This window comes from Acinonyx jubatus, chromosome A3, assembly GCF_027475565.1.
Source record: "Acinonyx jubatus isolate Ajub_Pintada_27869175 chromosome A3, VMU_Ajub_asm_v1.0, whole genome shotgun sequence".
In the NCBI taxonomy this organism is placed as follows: domain Eukaryota; kingdom Metazoa; phylum Chordata; class Mammalia; order Carnivora; family Felidae; genus Acinonyx; species Acinonyx jubatus.
In genome coordinates, this window is record NC_069388.1 from 12,227,050 (window position 1) to 12,251,437 (window position 24,388).

General features: G+C 51.6%; 1 protein-coding gene across 1 annotated transcript in view; it reads left to right on the forward strand.

Annotated features, from left to right (window-relative positions):
* The window catches only part of KCNB1 (potassium voltage-gated channel subfamily B member 1), a 95,086-nt gene that overhangs the window by 48,519 nt on the left and 22,179 nt on the right, over positions 1-24,388 (forward strand). The window lies entirely within an intron of this gene.

Sequence of the window (24,388 nt, forward strand, 5' to 3'; positions counted from 1 at the left end):
CCAAGCTCCAGGCAGCATCTTCGGGGCACGAGGAGAGTGGACTCGTGCTAGTTGCTCAGAACAGTCAAAGGGCGTCTGTCTAGGAGGGGCACGTGCACCGGAACGAGCTGCCTTCCCCCTCACCTCCACGTCTCGGGGACTTCATGACCACCATCGCCCCCGTGCCGCTCCCGGCCTGATTGGCATGATTCCATTACATCTGCTGGTTCTTTCCCATAACGGAACCCAGCCTGGTGGTCCAGACTTGGCTGCCGGGCCACAGCTGAGAACGGGGCCCCCCAGGAGTGCGTGTTCCTCACGAAGAACAAAGATGTGGGCAGCAGCCTAAAATAGACACGGAAAAACAGTGTTTTTTGTTTTCTCTCTAGAAGGATGTCTGAGAGATCCGCCGCAGGGGACCCAGAATGTCCAGATTGAAAACACTGTTATTATAAGACAGCCAGGAGGGAGCCGGGGGGCCGCACGCGGAGGTGGGAGACACAGCCCTCTCACCCCTGTATACGCTCCACACTGGGGTTTGGCCCCAAGAGAACCCTGAGCCAGACTCGATATCAAGGGTGATTCTCATTCCCCCTCCCCATCTTACTGCTAACTCTGATCGTGTCTCTCTTCGTGCTCCAGAATCTTCTGTGGCTCCCCATTATCCTCAGAAATTGAAGTGATTTATCAAGATACTCAAGGCCCTTCAAGGTTCTGGTCCCAAATGACTTTGCTGGCTTCTTCCCACGCCAGACTACTTATTGGCCATCCTTCTGGTTGCCCTACATTCTCACACCTCTGAGCTTTGGTTTACCCAGTGCCTTCACCTGGGATGCCTGGATGAGTCCAGAAACTCAGTTCTTCTGATGGAAGCAAAACGATTGCCATGCTGTCTACTCCTTCCATCCCAAACCAAAGACCCTTAGAGAGCTCCGACTGGAGGCCCAGATTGTAAGCACAGAGTGACAGAGGTGTCTGCGGCCACATAAATGAATGATGAGGGCCAAGTGGGGCCCCTGGCAGACCAGAGTGCTCACGCCTTGTCCAAAGGGGTGACCTCCACTCAGCCCCAGCCAGTTGCCGTTACAAACGCACGAATGTGCACCTTGATCCTCCGGGTTTTCAAGAGAAGTTGAAAAGTGGGATTTAAAAATGAAATCTCCCACATTCTATAAATGTCAGCGACTAATTCAACTTTTTTAAAACACCATTCAGACAAAACGAAACCTATCTGTGGACCATATTCCATCTGTAAGTCACTAACTTTCCACTTCCCTCTCCTTACCGTAAACAGAGGAAACCAAGTCATAATTTGTGTTATATTGTGTGTATATTTGGCCTTCTCCCTGGGGCCAGATTGGGTGCTTTCTCCTAGGGTGGACTTAATGGTATCTCTCTGAGATTTGTGCAGAGACTTAAAGGGGGTAAGGCAGTCAGGCTGTGGCTATCTGAGGGCAGAATGGTTCAGGCAGGTAGGACACGTGCAAAAGCCCTGAGGCAGGAAGTGCCTGGTATGTTCAAGGAACAGCAGCAAAGGTAGTGAGCTAGAGAGGAGTAAGGGGGTGGGGAGAGTGGAAGGAGATAGAGAGAGAGAACCAAACCCAGCTCTATGTAGGGCCCTTAGGACCCTGAATGTAATTCAGAAGGAACAATTAAGAGGATGGATGGATGGATGGATGGATGGATGGATGGATGGATGGATGGATTCCAAACTGCTTTCACTGGAATATTCATACCAGTGTGGGGGTGGCCGACGGGTCATACGTTCTCAAGTCTTCAGAAGGACCCTGGAAGACGGATCTGTGGTCAACACTCCAAGTTGCCGTCAGTCTTTAGCTGTTGTAATTGTGTTTGGTTAGAAGGCTCAGATGGAGAGGGGTCTTTGTCAGGGTGGGTGTGTATGAGAGAGACAAACCGAGAGAAACCGAGGCAAAAAGAGGTGGCACTCAGCAAAATAACCCTCAGTCAAGTACCCTCATCCCAGCCAGCCAGGGACGCTGGGCCTCCGTGGGCTGGCTCTGAGCTCACACACATGCCTACAAGACCTCCTTCGCACCGGTCCCCACGACCCCCACGGCAGCCCCTGGTGACCCCACTGCTGATGGCGTATGGCGGGCCTGCCTGCTACTGTCCTTGGCCACACTCGGCCGTGAGACTGTTTTCTGCTTCGATTCAGGCGCTGGCATCCCAGCTGCTGGCAAGCGGGGCGGGTGGGTTGCCATGGCAACCCTCAAGCATGGATTCCCAGAGATGCTCCCTGCATCCTCCAAGCCTGCCACTGCTGACTGCTGGGGGAGAGCGTGACTCACCGTTAAATATATCGCGGCCGTCCCGAATTGGCTGCTCAGCCCCAGCAGCCGGATGTGGGGACAGGCAGCATCTGGGGGTGTGTGGGGTGAGAAGGCTGAGAGGTACGACCTTCTGTGTATCTTTGGAGCTTTCAGCTCTCATCAGTATCAGCTGGCGCCTTCGCCAACCCCCCCCCCCTCCTCAGGTCTCCTGCCTTTCCCAGTCAGTCTGGGTTTCAGTCCCAGCTCCGTCACTTGCTAACTGTGTGACCTTGAGCAAGAACATTCAGTTCTCTGGGCCTCAGAGTCCTCATCTGTAGAATGGGGTGATGTGAGTGCTGACTGTCAACAAACGCAGAGGGCCTCAGGGGCATCTGGGTAGCTCAGTCGGTTAAGCATCCGACTCTGGATCTCGGTTCAGGGTCTGAGCTCAGAGTCGTGAGTTCCAGTGCGTTGGGCTCTGCACTGGATGTGAAGCCTACTTTAAAAAAAGAAAGAAAAAGAAATGCAGAGGGTCTGAGGTTTTACTTTGTTTATAAGCTAACAGGTGAGCCTGCCAGTTTCATAAGTGCTGGCAGAAAACACGAGACTCTTGGGTCAGAGACAAAGGGCTTTATTACTCACAGTCCAGCAGGTGGAATGAGTTCATGTTCACATCAGTTCTCTTTGCCCCTAAGTTCCACGGGAGCATTGCAAAGCACCCCACGTAGATCCCACACCACCTGCGTTTGCCACAACTGGGGATCCTAAAGCTTAGGAAATCCCCAGTCTTATAAGGGGGGCTCCTCCCAGCCTTTGCCCTGGAGAGAGATGTTCTTTATTATACTGGTTAGGAAATGACTCTGCCCTCTGCCCTCTACCCCAGAGGGAGATACAGTTTTTCTCTTCCAAGGCTGTTTGCTATACGGCAGTCTTGAGAAGATAGTCCAGGGCAAAGCTCTCTGTGTCTCTTGCTCAGAAAACATGCAGACTTTGAGAGGCCCGTGGAGAATTGTCTCCCAGCATCTCTGTGTAGGGCTGGTGGGGGGGAACAAAAGAGTCCATACGTATAAAATGCTTTACACAGCCTGGCATGGAATCAGAACTTAGTAAGTGTTAGCCGTTATCATCATGATTCTCAGCATTTATCCTGCTCGTGGTATAACCTCTTCCTGACTAGTAGGAAGTCAGAGGTCTTCTGCTCTGTGATTTCCCCAGCTAGTGACGAGACAATCACAGTTTCTGTCCCTTCCGAGCAGTACGTAACCACTTATCTCCTAGGTTCCGCGATGCCTTAAAAACCCCCAGCGTTCACCTCCGTCTCCTCCCTCTGACTTCCCTGGCTTCTCGTTTTTAAACCGCTTTATTGAGGACTGATTTATATACCATGAAATTCATTCATTTTAAGGGTAGAATTCAGTATATTCTTTAGCAAACCTACAGAATTGTGCAGCCATCGCTATAATCCAATCTCAGAACATTTCCAAACGACACCGTATGCTTACGTGCATTCCCTCCCCGTTCCCACGCCCCAGGCCACCACCAGTCTGTGTTCTGTCTCTGTGGATTTGCCGCTTCTGGGCATTTCGTGGAAATGGAATCCTACGACATGTGGCACTTTGGGTCTGGCTTCTCTCACTCTGCGTCGTGTTTTGGAGACTTGTCCATTACGTAGCACTTGGCAGTGTTTCCTTCCTTTTTAGTGCTGAGTAGTCTTACATTCGGATGGACCACAGTTTGTATCCAGTCACCTTCGCTTCGCTGTCTTTTCCAGCATACTGTTGATGGGAGCTTTTTGGGGCTCTGTCCGTTAGGGAGCAGGCACTGACTGCTAGCCCTCAGATCCCTGCCTTGGTGCTTCCTGGGCATTGTCCCGTAGTCATGGTCCTTTTAGGAGTTCTAGCTAACTTAAGAGAGAGGGACAGTTTGGCAGACAGAGTTTTGGAGCCTTTTTGAATCACATGACAAACCCACTTCCATGGAGCCAGGCCAAGCCCCAGAAAAAGAGGCATGCACAGTGATTTTATAGGCTGCCTTCCTCCACCTCTTCCCAGTTTTATCTCCATGGCAGCCCCACACAATCATTAAAAGAGCAGAAGGAAAGGTTTCTGGTGCTTTCCTATACAGTGGCCTTATTTCCTTTGATATTCCAAATAGGATGGTAACTACCAGGTAATTCCGTGAAAAATATCTAAAATCCTGAATTAAGGGAAATCTGCCTCTGTCACCCTAACCCCCGACCACAGAGCATCTAGGGGTGTGTTTGGTTGACCGAGGATTCTATCTGCAATAGGGAAGAGCCCAAGACTATTCTTAGCTATTCCACCCGATGAGATGAAGTTTTCCGACCTGATTTGCTAGCCTTCCTTCAAACGACCAGACCTCTCTGTTATTATTAAAGTCCTCCATCTGGATTTGGGGGTGCTGCGAGACCCAGGAATTCCTTCTAATTTGGGAAGGTGTTCTGGTTACCTATCGGGGTGTAACATGCAGCCACCCCCAAAATTTAGTGGCTTGGAACAGAATCAGTCACTTATTACGGGTCTGCAGCAGGTGCAGGGCTGTGTGGGGCCGGTTCATTTCTGCCCCACACATGGTGTCCGCGGGGGTGGCTTACCTGGGCTCGCCCACATGACATGGGGTTGTTCCTGGCTGGCATCTTCTCTCCATCGAGTGGCTTGAGCTTCCCCACAGCAGGGCGACTGGGCTCCAAGAGTGATCAGACCAAAAAACAGGAAGGGAAAGATGCCAGTTTCTCGAGGTTTGGGTTCCATGTCATTTCTGCCACAGTCTGCTGAACAAGCAATTGCAGAGCCCAAATTCAAGAGGAAGGGGCATAACCCTTGCCTTTTGATAGAGGAGTGGCGGGCAAAGTGGGGGTGATGTTTGAAGACCCACGTGGCTGGAGAGTGGTGTCAGCAGGTCGAGAGGCTTGGGAGGAAAATGCTCCACCGGACTGGTAAACCATATGGGCCCGGCTCAGAATAAGACATTCCTTACCACTTCATGTTGGCCAAAGTTGGTTTGGGCCAAATTCCATTTTGCCTTATGGGGCAAGCCTGAAGCAAGTCCCCGCCCTGTCTGTTCTATGCCCCCAGGGCAGTGCCCCACCCCCACCCCCACCCCCACCCCCACCCCCACCCCCAAGGGACTGTGTCCTTGAAAATCCAGGCTTTCTTGCCCAGCCTGAGAACTAGAAAGACCCACAGGTGATTTGGTGGGGACAAAGCACCTGTTGCTGCTCTAGGCCCCTAGCACCTGCTTTAATGGAATCCAAAGAAGGCTTCCCAAACACAATTTCCCTCACCTTTCACCAAAGCTTTTAGGAGAAAATGGCCAGAGCTCTCTGGATACCTTCTAGGAACACACAGTGAGTCATAACCCCAGCCCAAACCCAGTGCTGCATGACTGACTGGCTTTGTTGTTTGGACGACCTCGAATTTTTTTTTTTTTCAGGCCCTGGTCAGCAGGCCTGTGCTCATCTGCATGGGCTGTCTTAGCAGCAGATTGCCAGGGCCAGGGTCCTTTATGGACCTTTCCTAGGATTCAGGGTGAGAAGACCAGGGTTTGAGTGCTGACTTCTCTTCGTGGCTGTAGGACAGCCCGCAAAGCATTTCACTTCCCTGGGCCTTGGTTTCCTTTTTCTCTCAGGCAGGGATACTATTCAAAGATATCTTGAGGATTGAGTAGACAGTATACCCAAAGCAGTCCACAGTGCCTCACCCCATAATAGCTGCTCAGTTAATGGTAACAATGATTATTTTCTGCATAATAATGAGGTTTTTGGAAATGGGAGCCACCCCAAGAGAAGCCAACTTTACATAAGATCTCATTTGCTATTTTCAAAGAAATAATCCCTGGGTCCTCTTTGGTCCCTTGTAAACCACACATTTGGAACTAGATGTCACTGTACACATTTTACCTTGAGCTCCAGAAAGTTCTCATTGCATTTGTTTGACTACCTTGAGAAAACAGAGTGTGTTTTGTCTCCAATCAGAAAAACGTACTCACTGGGTGCTGTCACTGTGGTCTCAGACATGTGGCCAGCAGGTAAACTGCCCAGCCTCAGTGGGAAGGCTCAGTCAGAGCCCAGTGAAGTTCATCTGGAGACCTAGAATTCTCACGTTTGTCCTTCCAACAAATCCTTGTTATCTACTGTATACCAGCCCCTTGCCAGGCCCTGAGGTTCCAGCAGTCAAGAAAAGGACCAAGACCCCACAGTTTATTCCAGAAGGGAGAGAAGAACAATAAACAATAAGATATGATTAAATGTATCTATCCAAAGATGTAATATGTCAGAAGTAAGGGTGCAAGTATTAACTGGGGTGGGTGCCATTTGAAATACAGAGGTCAGGGAAAGCCTTTCTGGGGATGTGACACTTGGGCAGAAACATAAAAGAGGTAAAGAAAGGAGACCAACGTCCACGTGGGTGAGAGATAGCAAGTGCAAAGGCCCTGAGACAGGAGAGTGCTGGGTACGTTTCAGGAGCAGCCAGAAGGCCGGGGTGGCTAGGATGCAGTGAGAGAAAGGAGTGGCAAGGGGTGGGGCAGAGGTAAGGAGTGGCCAGGCCATACAGGGCCTTGCGGGCCATTGTTAGGACTTCGGCTTTTGCTCTGAGTGCATTGGAAGACATGGGGGTGTTTTGAACAAAGAAGAATTATGAGATGTGGGTTAGGTTCTCGCAGGACCCCAATACAGGAAAGTGCAAAACGGAGTGTGTTTTTACTGTGGGGGACAGAAGGAAGACAGGAGGTGACTGCATTCCTCCAGGAAGAAAAGGATGGTGACCTGGCCCAGGGGCCGTCCGAGGTGAGAGGTGGGCACGTATCTGTCAGATACCTTCTGGAGGCGGATCTGGCAGAGCTTGCTGAGCCTGTAGATATTCTATGATGCCCTGTTGGTGGCTCCACAGGAGTCCCTCATTACCAGGCTCAGCAGGACAGGTAGGTGGACCCATCTGGCCTCTGCGCACCTGGCGAGAAGGGGCCTCGCACATCCATGCCCTGGGACCCAGGCACCGAGCTAGACCTCCCCTGGTGTCCTCCAGGTAGTGTTTCAGAGAGAGCTCTGGACTGGAAAACCTAACCATGTGTGACATTCCCCAGCTGTGTGACCTTAGACGAGTCCCTTCCCCCTCTGAATCTCAGCTTTCCTGTCTGTACAATGGGAGCTATGAAGCCAGCCCGGCTACCTCCTAGAGGAGTCGTGACAATCCAGTGAGATGCAGGTTGGACATGAGCTTCGGAGGCAGCAAAGGATGACACTCACGAACGGGTCAAAGTCTTAGGTGTCCTTAGCAGGGCTGTTTGAGCATTTCGGGAAACTTTGACCTTGGCTCAGGTCAGGCCACAGCCATGGCTAAATCAGCATCCTTCACTTTGATGTAGTGGCTAAAAGGCCCTGGATTTGGACAGAACTGAGGAAAGCTTCTAGCTCCATACTGTGAGGGGCTGTTTCCAGAAGAGGCAGCTAAGAAACAACAGGTAGTCCCCCCAGTTTATAGCAGGACCAGCCTTCGAAGCTGGGGATTCGCTTGTGCCCACATTTATCGGGAGCCACATTCCCAGTGGCAGGGCTGGCCCTGCTTCTGGTCATTGTCCCCCAGGGGCAGCTAAATGTGGAACTGTGGATTTACTGTTCCTGTCCTCCGAGCCTCCCCGGTCTCTCCCTGAAGAGAACTGGGACAGGGTCCCCTCGGGCCAACAGAAGCCTGGGAGACTTCTAAGACTTCTATTTTTTGAGACTCCCAGAATATTAATTTATCTAAAAACAAAAAAAAAAAAAAAAAGAAGAAGAAGAAGACGACGACGACGACATCCCTAAAGTTACAGTTCACTTAAAATATTCAATTGACCAAACTCGTGCTTTTGACCCAGGTGCATGAAATTACCATGCAACATAGAAGTGTGAGGCTCACAAGATAACCGCGGGATTTGTTTTCTTTATCTATACATTTATATCTGAAATTCACGGTGTTTTCTCCGAGTGAGCCGGTGACAGAATGTAAGGGTGACGTGGCTCAATGAACCTAGCCTTTGCTCATCCCCTCTCTGTCTCTGTTTGTGTGCGTAACCCATTTAGAGATAAGGTCAAAATCCTAAAAATGTTGGAATGCCAGTTCTGTGGATAGGTAATATATTTTCTCAGTATAAAAGTCAAAGTGTTCAAAAGGGCACACGGTGAAAAGTCCTTCCCTCTGCCCCTGTCCCCAATCCCGCTGCCCACCCCCCCACCAGAGGCAGCCACTGTTACCAATTTCTTCTGATCCGTTCCAGAAATAGTGTATCCATATATAAGTAAATCCAAATCCATATGTGTACCTTCTTTTTTCTTTGCTTTTTTGAAATGGGAGCTGGTTGTACATGATGTTCTCATCTTGCTTTGTTTGTTGCTAATAGGAATTGTTTCCTATGTATACATATTGGGCCACCTCATTCTTTTATAGCTACATCGTATTTCATTGTGTGGATGGCCCACTGTTGATTAACTTTTCCCCTGTTGATGGACACTGAGGTTGTTTCCAAACTTTCTGATCTAATAAGCTATGGTGCAGTGAGTAATCTTAAGTCTCTATCATGAAAATTCTTGTTTAAGCCCTTTAGGGGTTGTGAGGTCTGGGAGGAATGGCCTCTCCTTTGCACACTCCCAACCCTTTCCTGGAAGCTGAGGTTTGAGGATAACGTCAAAAAATGGGGGAAGAATGTTCCTGACAGAGGGGACTTCAGTGCAAAGGCCCTGGGGCAGAAATGAGCTCAACACTGTAGGAGAACACTGAGAAAGCCATTGTGGCTGGAGCATGTGAGGGGGTGAGTAGCACAAGATGAGGTTAAAGAGGCCATGGGGGGCGGAGGGGCACGAGTGGGCCATGGTGAGGTGGGATTAAGTGAGTAAATGAAGCCACATCTATGACAACTGAAAAGACATTATGTTGCAAGAGACAGACATGGCCCTCTCCTGACCTCTGATTCCTGGAGAGACTGGTGGTCCCTCCCCTCTTAGAGCATTCCCCAAGGTCACCCCCAGAAAGGAAAGAGCCCAGTGCCTTGCCACAGCTCTGCAGATTTGCCTCTGGCCCATCCCAGTGCCCACACTGGCCTGGGCCAAGCACATTTTAGGAAGGATGGAAACCTGGGGGGGACTGCAGTAGGGCTGGGCATATAGCCACCCTACAACACTCTTTGTTCCATCATTTGGTGGTCAGCCCCTGTCTGTCTTAGCTCAAAGATCCCCTTCTCAGGCCCCTCTTCACCCTTACCCACCCGCCAAGAAGCCTGGTCTGAGGCCAAAGCTGGTCTGCCCCAAGGGAACTCAGTTCTGCCCCTGGTAAGCTGTGGGCAGCCCGCTTCACTGCTCGTAGGGGTGAAGGTGGTGAAGGGGCTCATGGGGTGAACAGCACCTGCCTTTTGGGGCTGGAGCAAAACGTAACAGGTAAAGCACACAACGCGTCCTGAACAAGGCCTGGCACAGAGAGCTCAGGAGGGTTAGCCACCTGCTTTTCCACGGGTGCCAATCCCTGCTCTGTCCTTTTAGTCAGTAGCTCAGGAAGAGGGTGTTGCAGCCGGGTCCAGCCCTGTGCCCCCAAGTGGTTTCTTTTTTAATGTTTATTTTTGGGAGAGTGCAAGTGGGGGAGGGGCGGGGGGGGGGGCGGACAGAGGCTCTGAAGCGGGCTCTGTGCTGACCCTGTGGAGTCTGCCTGGGAGTCTCTCTCTCCCTCCCTCTCCGCCCCTCCCCTGTTCTCGCTTGTGTTCTCTCTCGCTCGCTCTCAAAATGAACTGTAGCGAATGGATGGTATGGGTGGGGGAGGACGCAGGAACACCAGTGAGGAGGCAGGTGGAATAGTCCTCGTGGGACATGTCAGTGGCCTGGACCAGGTGACGGTGAGGTGAGAAGTGGTCAGACTCTGGGTCTGTTTTGAGGGTGGAGCCCACACAGCTTTTGCTGGCAGACAGAGAACAGTCGAGGAGGCCTCTTGGGTTTGCGGCCTAAGGATCCGGGAGGAGGGAGCTGCCGTTTGCCAAAGCAGGAAGAACCCAGCAAGGAGCAATTGGTAGGTTATCAAGAACTTCACTGACCCTGTTTTCAGTTTTCGTTTTTTTGAGTAGGCTCACACCCAATGTGGGGCTCGAACTCATGACCCCAGAATCAAGAGTCGCATGCTCTACCGACGGAGCCAGCCCAGGCACCCCCTCCACTCGACCTCGTTAAGTTTGACAAGCCCATGGGACATCCAGGTGTCCAAACACATCTCCTCCTCCCCAGCCAGGCCCCACCAGCCCAGACGGTGGGTGGAGGGGAGCCCGCCTGTGGCAGTGATTAATTCCATGACCCATTTTCGTCTGCCTCCGGATATCTGGGTCACCCGGACTGCAAGACCTCACCCCTCGGAGCCCATCCTACCCCAGCCGTCTTTTTCAGTTCTGGGAACCCCGCTGCCCTGAGAACACTGAAAGAGGGAAACCAGAACACTCCTCTTCCTCTGGCCCCTCTCTGAACCCTGAATTTCTCTGCCTCTTCGCCTTTGCTCTTACTGTGCCCTCTGCCTGGGATTCCCCTTCCCCTCTGCCACTCTCGCATGTCCAGATTCTTTCCATCCTTTTATGCGAGCCTGGAAGCCTCCAAGAAACCTTCCGGGGTATCCGCTAGCATAACAGGAACCATATTTTGAATGCCTACTATGTGCCAAGCTCTGTAGAAAGTAATTTAACTTTCTGATCTCATCTAATCTTTGTGGGTAGGGATTGTCACCTCTGGTTTACTGGTAAGAAGTTAGAGATGACAGGCGAAATCACTGCTTCGAGGCCATTTGGGAGAAGTGGCAAACCCAACACTCTGTCATGTTCTATAAGGCAACTTAGGTACTTATCCTGCATAAGGGCCTTTGGGCTCCTCGAGAGCATAGATTGAATTTATTTCGTTTCTCCATAAATGCTTCCTGGATGGATGGATGGATGGATGGATGGATGGATGGATGGAGTAGAAAAAGAAATAAGAGAGGTGTGATAGAGAATTTCCATCTGAGAAAGCTGTTCTTGCACATTAAGTCATCAGGCTCCCCTCTCACCTTGGGAAGCATGTAGTTAGGACACCATCTCTTTTCAGAGAAGACAGGGAAGGGAACCCATCGTTTACTGAGCACGTATTATGCACCAGACACTTTCCTAAGAACTTTATGTGCATTAATTCAATCAATCCTCACAAAAGCCCTATGAAAAGAGTACCGTTTATCCCATTTCTTAGCTGAGAACACTAAGGCTCAACGAAATCAAGCCACCTGCCACAGAAGTTAGAACCCCATGGATGATCATAACACAGCCTGTTGGTGGGAGGTGCCCTGGCAGCTACAGAAGCCCTGGGGAAGGGGGTCCTCCCACCCTAGGGCATTTGCACTTACCGGTCTCTGCCTGGGGTTCTCTGCCTCAGGTGCTTCTCATAAGCAGCCCCTTCACGCAGTTAGCTCTTAGCTCAAGCATCTCATCTCAGAAAGGCCATTATTGGCCACCCCACTTAGTATGACTCCCGGGCATTTTCAGAATCACTTAGGATACAGATTGGCTGTTGCGATAGAGACTCGAGTAGCAGTGGCTTGAACAATATCAGAGTTCTTTCTCAGTAAAGAGACGTCACTGGTTCTGGAAATGCGGCGTCTGCATCTGAGGCTGGTGTGGCCCCAGCAAGGTAGGAGAGCACAGTGGTGAACAGCATGGGCCCTGAATCTGTCTCCTACGACTTCAGACCCTACCACTGCTGCTCTCAACAGAGACCGAATGGACCTAGCACGCGGATCTCAGTCTCTCCGAGCCTCTGTTTCCCCCGTCTGAAACCAAGGTTGTGACCACACGCTTATCTCGTAAGGGTCCCAGGCACGAATCCCTGCAAAGCGTGTGGAACAGGGTCAGCAAACCTGGGCCCACAAGCCAAATCGAGCCCACGCCCTGTTTTTGTGTCAAGCTAACCGTGGCTTTTACATTCCCAAGGCACTGAGAAGTATCAAAAGAAGAGTTCCATTCACGACAAGTGAAAATGATACGAAATTGAAATTTCAGCGTCCGTCCCTAAAGGTGCCTCGGAATGCAGCCATGCCAGTTTGTTTCGGGTTGTCTCTGGCTGCCTTTGTGCTGCCGTGCAAAGTGCAGTCGTCGTGACAGGCACATGGCCCGCGGCCTGAGATACTCATCACCTGACCCTTTACAGGAAAAGTGTGCTGACCCCTGGGCTAGAGAGCATTGCCCGTACACAGCAAGCCTCAGTGTGCTATAGCTCTTTGTTTGTTTTTTAATTTTTTTTTAACGTTTATTTATTTTTGAGACAGAGAGAGACAGAGCATGAACGGGGGAGGGGCAGACAGAGAGGGGGACACAGAATCGGAAGCAGGCTCCGAGCCATCAGCCCAGAGCCCAACGCGGGGCTCGAACTCACGGACCGCGAGATCATGACCTGAGCTGAAGTCGGCCGCTTAACTGACTGAGCCACCCAGGCGCCCCGTGCTATAGCTCTTTGTATTCAGGTCCTTGGGAAGCAGCTGTGGGGTGGGGACCACACTGTGTTTATTAAGCCAGCCGGCCACCCCCTGGGGGAGCCGCGTCTATTTGTCATCTCCACAACACTTCGAGTTAGGTGTGACTGTCCCCATTTTATAGATGAAGAAACTGAGGCTCAGAGAGGTGACGGCACTTGCCAAAGGGCACCCAGCTGGTTATAAGGCGCAAAGCTGAGGTTTGAGCCTGCAGTCTTTTGGTTCCACTGACTACCCCGCTCCCCTCCCCTCCCCTCCCCTCTGTCTCCATACACCCCCCTCACACCCTACTGCCTGAGCTGGCTCTGGGAAAACGTCAGCACCTGGGTCTCTCCAAGGCCGTGTCATGGAGTCCCCTTGAAGAGTTTGTCTAAAATGCAGATTTCTGGGCCCTACCGCAGTCTCCTGAATCAGTCTCTCTGGGGAGAACCAGGAATCTACATTGCCAGCAAAATGATTTCAATATCAGAGAGGTGCTCAGGGGAGGAAGAAGTCGCCATGGGCCGTAGCTGTCAGAGAGGGCCTCCTCAGGAAGGGTGGGCTGAGGAGAAGTTGGACCAGTTAGGGGAAAGGAAAGGGCATTCCAGACAGAGGAACCTGCCTGAGAAAAGGTGGGAAGGCAGGAATGAGGCCAGCATGTGCAGTGAGGTATCGTACCCAGGGGCCGGCTATACACAAACCAGCCAGATTTCCAGGGGAGGGGTGACAGGTTCTCCTGTGAGCCCTGGTGCTCCCAAGAGATAAGGCAGCTCTTCCATTCAGGGCCCAGAGCCTTCTCTTCCTCTGGGTTCTTAGAATAAACTGGAAGCTCCCCCTTCCCCCCACTCTGGCCTTCAAAGCCCTGCATGATCTGGCTCCTGCCTGCCTCTCTGTCATCATCTCTGAGCCCCCTTTCTCTTGCTTCTTCCACACTGGCCTTCTTTCTGGCCCTTAAACACACCTTGTTCCTGCCTCAGGGCCTTTGCACTTGCTGTTCCGGCTATCTTACTCTATGCTCATCCTCAGACCTCAGCTTAGCAGGTGTCCTCAGGGGGCCCTTTCCTGACCAGCTGCCTACCTCCCACAGACACTTGTCCCCATCACCCATGAACTCCCTCTCTGCTGTTTGTCCATGTGTGTGTTTGTTGACTCCTTCTCTTGCTTAGGACAGTGACTGCTGCCTCATTCCCATTCTGCTCCCGGAGTCTAGCAGAGTGCCTGGCACACAGAAAGTACTCAGTATACGGTGACTGAATGAACATAAAATATAAAACATACCCGAGCCAGAGAAGGGCCGAGCCAAGCTTCTGGGGTCCCCTCTTGGTTAAACACTCAGTGCCCGGCGGGGGGGCTGCTGGTTAAGGGTTCAGCATGATGACTTTGTGGCATGAACATAGGCAAAGAGGGGTGCTGGAGAGAATTCTTAAAAGAGAAAACAAGACCATTGTTTTCCTTTTCCTTCCTCGACTCTCTGGAGGTGAGGACGCACTGCCACCTTCTAGAATTCTCCAGAGCATCCCCCTGCCTCCACAGACCCTGGAGCTAACAGCCACCCCAGCTCCCCTCATTGAACAAGCCCTGGGCCAGCCTTCCACATGAATAGTCTCATCAAATCCTCACAACTCAATGACTGACGAAGTATCACTGCTCCATTTCCCAGATGGGGAGACTAAGATTCAGGAAGCTGAAGGAATTTCTCCAGGGTCTGGGCTGGAAACCAGACACTAGACCCCAGTTTGGAGCCAGAGTCTGTTTCCTCAGCCCCCGTGTTGTGCTGCTCACGGCACACTCCTCCATTTCACTGTACGTAACGTGCCGTCATTAGGAAGACCTTCCAAGATCGGCCTCAGAGCCTCAGCCTATCACGGAGGGGGAGGGTTCAAAACCAGCTTCTGTTTGTGTTTCCACTGTAACTTAAGGGCTCATTTCTAACCAGAAGGGCATGGAAAGTGGCGAGCAGAGAGGTCACAAGAAACCTGAACCCCCGAGGAGGTCACTTCTCAAAACGCGACTTCAGAGAATGTGCTGGGGGTCACAGTGCCTGAGTTCAAATCCCAGCCCCCCGCACTTCTCTGTGTGACTTTGGTCAAGCTGGTGACTCTCTCTCTGGTTCTCTCTGCCTGTGTGCAAAAGAGGGGTCTTAACATCCAGGCACCTATGTCCAGGGCGCTTTGACGTTTGAACCAGAGAAATCAAAGTGTGAGCTGGAGAGCTGGGGGCTAGCGGGGATCCCTGGGCGTGTGGGGAGAAAGCATGGTTTCTCCAGACCAGTTCCAGACTGCGGTAGAAAGGCTGGTGATTAGTCACCAAGTAGAAAGACAGTGAGATCCGACGGGACCTTCCCAGGAGCCGATGTGGCCCAGAAGCAGGACTTGATTTTTATGCGGACATCTTCACCTCAGTACCGCTGATGTTGGGGGCAGGAAAATTCTTTGCTGTGGGGCTGTCCTGTGCACTGTAGGGTGTTTAGCAGCCTCCCTGACCTCTGCCCTCTAGATGCCACTAGGCATCACTCACCCCCACCCCACTCCAAGCCCAGCGTGACAACCCTTCTCCAGGGGACACGCTGCCTCTAGCAGAAAGGAGAATGACGAGGGAAGTAATTTATACTAAACCAGTATGCAGTTCAGTATGCAAATGCCTGATCACGACAGAGACACCAGAAGACCATGAAAGTGTCAGGTGCTTCCACTATACACAGAAGCACTGTGTATGTGTGACAGTGACAGAAACAGAGAGCTACAGGTAGGTTGGCATCTCACACACCACAAGCGGCATTGCCGTCAGCCGGCCACGTGATTTTTCCGATGGGGTGACTAACTCTTGAGAAAGTTCTGAGCAGAAAAAAGTATAGTCCTTCTGCTTTACCTAGTGGTTGCATTTCTGGAAAATTCAGGGTATATTAAAACCTTGGCAGAAGATATTCGGTGTGGGGGCGCCTGGGTGGCTCGGTCGGTTAGGCGTCCGACTTCGGCTCAGGTGATGATCTCACGGTCCGTGAGTTCGGGCCCCGCGTCGGGCTCTGTGCTGACAGCTTGGAGCCTGGAGCCTGTTTCCAATTCTGTGTCTCCCTCTCTCTGCCCCTCCCCCGCTCGCTCTCCTCCCTCTCTCCTTGCTCTCGCTCTCTCGCTAAAGATTTTTTTACCCTCGCCTGTATTTCTTCCTCTTTCCCTAACCGCTCCCCACCCCATCAGACATGTACATCCTGCCGCATGTGAAATAAAGTTCATTATGTCTCGCCTTTTGGACTTGCGAGTTCGGGTTGTCACAACTGAAAGGGATTTTCAAGAGTAAATGAAGAATGTTCCTCCTAAACGACACCCTTGGGGCAAACCCCTGGGAGACGCGCATGTCCTGGGTGTTATTTCCCATCTTCCTCACCACCTGCAGGGTCTCCCCGTTCCCATGGTGCGGACGAGGAAGCAGGAGCTCAGAGAGGGCTTGTCCCAGCAGGGCTGGGATTTGTCCCAGATCCGCTGCCCCCAGCGCCCATTCTCGTGCCGCTTGCCCTGCTGCAAAGTCACTTTCCTTCTCTCAGGGTGGAAATAGCTGTTTACCCTATTTTCTGTGAACAGGTTTCCAAAGAGGCCTCCAGAATGTGCGCGATCGAGCCAACAAATTCACAAATACAGCACTTATTACGGAACTTAGTATTAACCAGCCACCCACCCGCCTGGCTCTAATTAAAGGCCTGTCTGTCTTGGCTTTCAGGGGCCTGTAATTTAACCAGTTACAATCAAGGCCTGGCGAGTTGAGGGGGGAGGACTGGTTGCCCCGCTCCCCGGCTTATTGAGGCTAGTGACAGAGAGGCCCCAGGGTGTACCATCAGTACCTAAGGCCTTGGGTTCAAACCCTGGTTCTTGCTCAGGGTCAGGACTAGGGGGAGGTGGGTGAGGCCCTTACCCCAGGCACAAAAACCCAGGGTCCGCGTGATTGATTTGCCTTTTCTCTCAGACTCCGGGGATGGCTCGACATGGCAGAGGCTACCTTTACGTAAGATTGAGATATTGTGTTCATCTTGAACTTTTTTGACTTTCTAAAATAGTGCATGAAGGGCTTACTTATCTGGAGTCCTGAGTTTGGGGGACTCCCTTAAACTGCTTCACCCTGGTCTTGGCCCTGGGCTACTTCGTGTAACCTTTGTTCAGTCACCCCAGCCCCAAGCCGCAGTTTTTCTTTCTTTGAAGTTGGGATGCTAATTCTATCTACGTCCAGGCTACTGGATCTCAAATCTCTGGCATACAGCTGGCACTCAATAATGGCTGCCGTTGTCCAGGGAGAGCGAGAGCTGGGGGCCCTACTGGCACGGGACGGGATCAGGATGGAAGCTCAGGACGCAGGGCTGTTTGCACATCACAGGGCGTCTTCCGTCCCTGGTTCCCACCCACCGACAAGCAGCACCCCCCACCCCATCACCGCGACCTTCAGAAATGCCTGCCCACCCTCACTTTTCTAAAGTGCCTCCCAGGGGTCAGTGCCACCGCCCGCTGAGCTAGGTCTCAGTCTTGAGGTCACGCAGACCTGGGCTCAAATCCAAGTTGTCACTTACCTATGTGACCTTGGGCAGGTTCCTTAACCCCCCTGAGCCTCCTGTTTCCCTCATGGGTAAAATGGCAATAAAAGTATCTGCTAGGAGGGATTGAAGTGTTTGGATATCCAAGTCACGGTAGCTGCTACTTTTGTTATTAAGTCGTTTGTATTCAAAGCGATAAACTCTTCTTGGAGCAGAGGCTCTCTGGTGGCAATTTGTGGGGGAGGAGGGAGCGGCTCACGGACGACTTGTCAAGGGGAAAGGCGCAGATCTAGCCATTTAATGTGTATTGTTTGAACTGAACTGCATTTGCGTATTTTAATTAGTTGCCAGCGTTAACAATTTGGAAGATTTCAGCAGGAAGAACTCGATTGTTTTGTTTCTCTTGAGAAGCTGGAAAATGAGGCCACCTTTGAGCCATCTCTGTTCCCTCCTGGAGCTGGCCAGAGGTGGCCTGACATCCCTCACCCTTCCTGGCATTTTACACCCAGCCAACGTTGGTTGTTCGCACTTCCTGCCTGGCCCCTGTTGAAGGCTGCGTGTTGGACCCCAGGCTGCCTGCGAGGGCTTGGGGGGGGGGGGGGGTGGGGAGAACACCACTCAGGAAACCGGAAGGAAGGTTTTTAAAAGGAAGCACGGGATTGGGGCTGGGTTGTCAGGAAAGATAAGAAGTCCTGTGGGAATTCAGAGTGCTTCAGAAAGTGGCTCAGAGAATCAGGGTTTTTGTTTGTTTATTCAGTCTTGCTTGCTCCTGGCAAATTGCTTAGAGCTGGGAAAACGCTAACCATCTAGGAAAGGAGGCTGGGAAGAGGCGTAGCAGGAACGAAAACCTGGAGGCTGGAATAATCCTTCATCCCCCCCCCCCCATGAGACTGGGTAGGGGCTGGGAGGCAGTGAGGTGGGGGACAGAGCACCAAGTCGAGAGCCCCCGACTCCAGTCCAGGTTCTGCCACAGACCGGCCCGGTTAGTCATCCCCTCTCTGGGCCTCCTCCCGGGGAATGGGTGAAAGAAAAGGGTAGGGTTGATCTGGGAAGAGGCCTTTAGGCTCAGAAATTTTTAAGGTTGTCCTCATTACACTCCCCGTGATGCCAGTACACAGTAGGCGCTTAAGCAGTACTGCATCGTTTTTGTATGCAGCTGCACAGAGTTGTGCAGCAGTTGGACCCCGCCCAGGGCTGTGTTCTCTGAAGGCAGGGGTTAAGAACGGCTCCCTCCCCAAACAGCCAAAGAGAGTGGTTGTGTTTATAACCCCTGGCTGGTCTGCAGGCCGGAACTCTAGGGAGGATTCCAAACACAAGCAGGAAAGGAAAATGGTTGAAGAGTTTCGGTCCCTCAGAGAGCTCAGGAGACAGACTGTAGGGACGGGGTGCCGTTCAAGTATGCTTCCCCTCCCCCCCCCCCACTCCCCACCCCAGGAAGGGATCAAGTGATGGTGGGTCGCTTTGAGCTGACGCAAGACCTGACAGGCTGGAGGGATGAATAAAGAATTGATTTAAAGAATGGATTATTTAAAAGACAAATCCAGGAAGGGAACACAGAGAGGAAGGGGTGAATAAATAGATGATAGAAAACTAAAGGACGTTGGATGCTGGGGAGGTCGGTGGAAGATGGGTGAATTTAAAAATGGAGAACGAGTAGACACAGGACGGAATGAAGGCAGGGAGAGGAGCGAAGGGAAGGGGAAGAAAGGATGGGCAGGTGGAGAGGTGCGTGAGTGCGTGGGTGCATGGAAGGAAGGAGCCCTAGTTCTGTCTCTGAGAAACAATCCATTGGTAAGCATTTACTGAGTGCTTACTGTGTGCGCGGCCCCAAGCTTGGCACTGTGCAGAGACAGAGAAGTCAACTCAGTAAAGAATCCATACTCAGCCCAACACACCTACACAGGGAGCTGGAGAACAAGAATCAGAGGCTGCAGCTCAGGTAAGAGGTAAAAAAAAAAAAAAAAAAAAAAAAAAAAAAAAAAAAATCCCAGCAGCCCTTCAATTCTGCCTACAAGCTGGGCTCTTCCATCATAGTCTCAGAACCCCAAGGAGGAGCGAAGGATCCTGGCTGGGCTTCCTGTGCAGCCTGCAAGGGGGTCTCCTTGGAATGTCCTAGAGCCCACCCGACCCAGCTCAGTGAGGGCAGGAACCAGGCCTGTGTTCACCCAGGCATTCTAGCATCTAGGGGAGCCCATCTCCACGCAGAAGGCAGTCGGTGACATTTCTTTAAGAAACGAATGAGGAGATGAGTGAATGAATGAGTGAAAATCTGAGCAGCCGCGCCTGTGGCTGTAGGCAGATTCCATCCTCTTTGCAAACTTCAGTTTTCTTGCTCCTCCAATGGGACCTCAGTGGAACCTGGCTTGGGTTGTGCAAGTGTCCTGTATGCTGGGGACAGATTTACAGAGGGAGAATGTGACATTTGCAGAGGTGCCGGCATCAGGCGTAGGAGCGATCATGGCCCCGGGGGTAATTGGGTTCATGGTGACAGTGATGGTGTTATTGCTGGCGGTGGTAACACAGGTGTTAATGAAAGTAGTAAAGGTACACAGGTGACGGCAGTGCTGGTTATTTCCTGATGGTAGGAAGAAGAATACTTGGTGGCAGGGGAGAAGAGAAGGGAGGACATTCCAGGAGAAAAAAAAAATGTTCGCATTTCAGTTGCAAGTGACAGAAATCCAATTCAAATTGGCTTAAGCTAGAAAAGAAAGAGAAGGGTGAGTTATTGGCTCAAGCAACTGGCAAGTCCAGAAGGAGCTCTGGCTTCTAGCTCCAGACACACAGCTCCTCAAGCGATGTTGCCAGGACTTGTCATTGCAACTCAGTTTCTCCCTGTCTTTTCTCTCTGCCTTCCCCTGGGCCAGCTTCACTCTCAGCCAAGCTCTCTGGTTTTCCACACTTCCAGCCTCCCAGCTAGACTGTGCCCCTCAAACAAGAACTCGTCCTCCCTGGCAGTTTAGCCAAAGTCCCGGGATTTGCTCTCATTGGCCCATCTTGGTCACATGCCCATCCTTCAGCCAATCACTATGACTAGAAGGGTTGAACTATGGGGGTTGGACCAGAATGGGTTGCATGGCCACTGTTGGAGTTGGGAGTAGATACAGGTGACGACAGAGAGGAGGAAAGAGACGTACGTGGCAGGGGTGCGTGGCAGGGGACCATGGATAGTCTTCGGAGGTAAGAGCAGGTAAAGATGATAGAAGTCAAAGAGCCTGGTGCTTGGTAGGTGCTCAACAATTAATTTTTCTCCTCCCTATGCTCTGAGGATAGGGAACAACCTATATAAGCCGGAAGATAGAGCAGACCTGGGTTCAAATCCCAGCTCTGCTACTTGCTAACGGTGTGGCCTTGAACAAAGTACTTAACTTCTCTGTGAGTCAGTTTCCTCATCTGTAAAATTGGATGACAGTCATGGATTTGGGGAGTATTGAACAATGTATTGCGTGTAAAGTTCTTAGAAGAGAGCCTGGCACATAGTAAGTGCTCAATAAATGGAGGTAATAATGTCAAATGTGATTTGTGAAGATTGAAATCTCTTTCCTCTGCCCAGATGCTCCTCTCCTGGATCTTCACAGAGCTGGATCTTTCTCCTTCAGGTCTTAGCTCAGATGTCACCTCTTCAAAGAAGGCCTCCCTGACCACCATAGCTAATGATGCCCCCCCTACACACACTCACTCTCTATCCCAGTAGCCCATTTGCTTGTCTTTGTAGTGTCCAAAGTGACCTTGCTAATTCATGTTTCCTCATTTCATATCTGCTCGCCCCCACCCAAATGTCAGTTCCCTGAAGACAAGCTCTGCTTTGGCCACTGCTGTATCCTGAGAATCTAGACCAGGGTCTGGCACATAGTTTAGGCTTCGTAAATGTTTGCTAAATGAATGAACAGATTCCTCTCTTCTTCCCCGACATAAAGTCTTTGTACAGCATTTCCCCCAACAGGGCTATAGGACAGAGATACAAGAACAGGGGAGGAGTGCAGAGATGCACTTTCCAGACTTGCAGGGGTGGAGGGTGGGGGAACCCTGGGGGAGCCTGCCGCCTTCTGCGCTCCAAAAAGGCCTCCCTTTGGTCTCTGTCCTTGGCTATATAAAGGGTCTCAGCTCTGGGGAGCCCTGGGAGGCCAGGGCACCCACCTTAACTTGGGTCATCCTCAGCCAAGGTCAGGCTAAAGCCGTCTGGACAGGACGCTGAGGCCTTGGATTACACATCTTTGCACATCCGGCTGCTTAGCCGGGATTAGTCCACACACCACGCCTATCCTGTCCAGGCCCAAGACAGGGGCCCGGGAGTATGGGTCACAGGCCGCCTCTCCCTCCCACCCCTCAGGCCCGTCCTCCCCTGGAGAAGCCTCCAGACCCACCAGAGACTGGCCCAGGGCTGCAGACAGTGTGACTATTTTCTGTGCACTCTTATTTCCATTTCTTGAATGCCTAACGGATACCCGGCCCCGAGCCCAGCAAGTTATAGTATCTCAGTTGATCCTTAGGGATGGCAGACGGGGGCTTTTTCTTCTGAATTCAGTTCCTCAGTAAATGGTTATCAAGCACCAGCTGTGTGCCAGGTACAGGCCCAGGCAACGGGGGACACGGAAATCTTGAAGATGGTCCCTACCTTCACGGAGCTTTTAGAGGGGAAGACAGGCAGCCGGTAATTCAATAAAGATTTTTTGAAGGCACTTTGGCTCCTTAATGAGGAGATAGAGAAGGAAAGGGAGGGAATCCATGGGTCAGCAGGTGAGAGCCCTTGATCCACACCCTGGTTCCAGGAAGGTGGTTTGTACTCCCAAACCCATAGCTGGCTGGGGGAGCTTTGCTGTCTGCGAGAGAGCAAAAGTGGACCACCCGTCTCCATAAACGTGTGTTAAGAGACTGAATGAGGATTCTGCCATTTTTCTTTCTTTCTTTTTTTCTTGTAACACTGTTTTATTAACAGTGAACCCTTTTAGGTATTCCTAAACCATGAACGATGGGAAACCGAAGTATCAAAGGGAACATATCAGGAAGCCTTCCATAGCTCCCCATTACCTACAGGGTCTCATCCAGACCCCTCAGCCTGTGCTCACAACCTGTCCTGATCTGACCCCAGGTACCCCTCCAGCCTCTTCAGGATGTTCCGCCCCGTCCTTCTATCTCGGGAAATGCCACTCTCATCCTCCTGGTTGCTTAGAACAGCACCCAGGACTCTTCCTTGACTTTTCTTTGCCTCACCCCACACATCTGGGCCATCAGCAAATTGGTTAGGTCCACCTCCAAAATATGCCTTGAATCTGTCCTCTCTCTTCTCAACAGCCACAGTCCCTTACCTGGACACCTGCCAGTCCTCCTCACTTAGATTCCTGCATCTGTTCCAACCCACCTACAGTCTGTTACCAAACACAGCTGGAAGCTCTATAAACCCACATTTGGCCATGTCCCTGGTACACTGTTCTCCTTTCTGTTCTTATATGTCAGTCTCTTCTCTGCCTCAGGGCCTTTGCACTTGCTGCTACCTCTTCCTGGAACACCCTGTCCTCAGATCAAATCCCAGGATGAGGGGCAGCTGGGTGGTTCAGTCAGTCAGATCCCCACTCCAATGTCACCTCCTCAGAGAGGCCCTCCTGGGGCACTCTATTGTTTGTTATGTCATACCTTTGTTTTACCAGCAGAGCAGGTGGTGGAGAATGGGAAGGGGCTTCAAGAAGTCTGGAAACAGGAGAGACAGGGGAGAACATGCAGCCAAGGACTCCAAGGAAGCGGCAGCGTGGCTTCCCAGCAGACCAGGACAAGCAGGCCACAGTACAGATGGGTGAGGGGCTCCCGTCCCCACCTGCCTGATTCGGAGCACACCGTGCACCCAGCTGCAGGCCCAGCATTCTGAGGAAGCCGTGACTGTTTCCCTGGCACCGTTCGATCCTTTCCCTCATCGCTGGCCACACTTGTAATGATTTATTCCCAGGCTCACAAACCGAGATCCCTCGCAGACGCCAAGCAGGCCTCATAAACAACTCCTGCGGGCCGTGTGTAAGACTTTAAAAGCACAGGCCCGGATTAGCTGGCGCTCAGATCCTGCCCAGTTGCCACCGAGGAAGACACGTCCAGCGTAGCCAGAGCTACAGGTTTGTTATTTTCTTTTTTTGAGAAGCTGGAAATCTGGATTCATAGGGGAAGTAAGTGTTGGCAAATAATCCAGTGTGTAGGCCCAAACAACCTGCCCACAGGTAGGTGGAGCCCTCCAGCTGGCAGGGCGGCCTCGATTCCCACATGGCGTGGCCACTCACCCTTCCCTGGCACCAAGAGGCATGCCCTGGATGCATTTTCCACCCACGATTTTCACTGCTGCCTCACAAGCACCCATTTCACAAATGAGAAAACTGAGGCTCAGAGAGTCGACTTAATTACCCACGCCACGTGTGGCACTCGCTTGTGTGGCCCAAAAGCTGAAGAGGTCCCAGTGTCTGTCCTAAGAGCGTCTGTGTGCTTTGTCTTATTCTTTCTTCCTAATCTGCCCCTTCCCCATTTCAAGGGGAAACCAAGTCTCAGAGAGGTTAAGTAACATATCGGAGGTCACCAAGCTCACACGAGCCAGGATTGCCACGAGCCAATTCCAAGTCCAGCATCAGAGGGTGCAGGCTAACCCCTTACTTGCTGGTCAGCTCCAGTGTGAAGGAGCTTTGAAAAATTGGAATGACCACAGAGGCTTCGGCAGTACTGAGTCTGTTATCTGTGCGAGCTCCTACCAAGTGTCAGTCTCTAAGAAGTGCTAGGTCAGTTAAAAGGGGAAAAAAAAGAAGGAAGGTCAACTGTACTTTAAATCAGTAAGTAAGTAAGTAAGTGCCAAGACCTCAGGTCTTTCCCTGGAAACCCTGGGTTACAGCCAGGACCCTCAGAGGGCCTTTTTTGGAGGAGTGGGGACCTCAGGAACTTTGTTCACATGCAGACATCCTGGCAGCTAGTTCACTTTACTTGCCAACTCCTGCTCCTGCCAGACCCCAGTGCAGTGTAGAGGATTCCAGAAGGAACCCAGAATCTGCCCAACAGCTTGGAGCTCCGGGGTTCCACATGGTATATCTTTTCTAGTCCTTTGCTCCACCGTTTCTTGGTCAGTGGAAGAAAAGAACATGGTATTTGTTGAGGACCTATTAGATGCCAGCTACCTT